This window comes from Gopherus flavomarginatus, chromosome 7 (assembly GCF_025201925.1).
Source record: "Gopherus flavomarginatus isolate rGopFla2 chromosome 7, rGopFla2.mat.asm, whole genome shotgun sequence".
Lineage (NCBI taxonomy): Eukaryota > Metazoa > Chordata > Testudines > Testudinidae > Gopherus > Gopherus flavomarginatus.
In genome coordinates this window covers 46,134,593-46,135,650 of record NC_066623.1, presented here as the reverse complement: position 1 = coordinate 46,135,650, position 1,058 = coordinate 46,134,593, and the positions used below count along the sequence as shown (strand labels likewise).

Sequence of the window (1,058 nt, the reverse complement as noted above, 5' to 3'; positions counted from 1 at the left end):
CATGAGTTGGTCTCTCTCACCCACAACTCAACACCTGTAAGCACATCTGGCGGACAAACACTGAACTGAAATAATTCAGAAATCAGAAGAGAATAATAATAATACATTCAAATCAAAGTCCCCAAACTACTACTGGTTTTTCAGCAGAAAATTTTCAGTTTGAGGAATTTTGTTTTCTCAGTCAGACTTTGCCAAGGGAAGTAGGGAGAAAATATTTGAGTTGCCTCCTTCAGAATAGCTTGGCCTAGAGACTAGCTCTGGTTCACTGTTGTAGCCTTGCTCAGGATCGGGGTATTTTAATTATTTGGGCAGGTCCTAGGGTGTTTGGGGGAGATTATGAGTCTGTTTCGTTTTGAGATAAAAACTAAGAAATACAAGACTAGAGACTTTTTTTTTTAGAAATGTGGGATTTAGACATTTTATTTAAAGCAAGGGGGGACTGGAGTTTCTGGGAAGGTTTTTGTTTGCAAGAAGCAACATTGTTTGATCTGTCGTTGTACCAAAGGGAGAGATGGTTGTTTATAAGGGAGGGGTGAAGATTAAATACAGCCGATGAGGATGGGATTTGAACCCATACATGCAGAGCACAATGGATTAGCAGTCCATCACTTTATCAACTCAATCACCTCATCTGAGCTGCTAGAACAGGGACAGGAGGAGCAATCTAAGGCTGGCAGTGATAGGGACACTAAGGAGTTTTTAAATATTAAGCAGAAGCACGGTCTGTATGAGCTCCCCTCTCTCACCTAGTGAGGAGCTGGGGAAAGACTTCAGGAATAGACCGTGTTTGCACAGACACACCTACTCTGCCTAGATATGCAGCATGATGGGGCCACTTTCCCAAAATGACCAGTTTGGGATGGTGGTGGGTTACAAATCACTATAGGATTGAATGGAATGAAATGTTATTCTCCTTCCTGTATGAGTGAAGGGCAGCAGAACATACCTAGTCCATCCTGATGAAGGGGTAGGTGAGTGAAGAATACCTTTTATTCAACTGCATAGAAGCAACTCAGGATGTAACCCTAAACCAGTGGTCCCCAAGCTTTTCACATTGT

The 1,058-nt window shown here is 42.2% G+C and overlaps 1 non-coding gene across 1 annotated transcript; it reads right to left on the bottom strand.

Annotated features, from left to right (window-relative positions):
• Positions 1–550: 550 nt before the first annotated feature.
• Positions 551–632, bottom strand: TRNAS-GCU (transfer RNA serine (anticodon GCU)). The gene has a single exon. It is a non-coding gene; the product is annotated as a tRNA-Ser (tRNA).
• Positions 633–1,058: the final 426 nt, after the last annotated feature.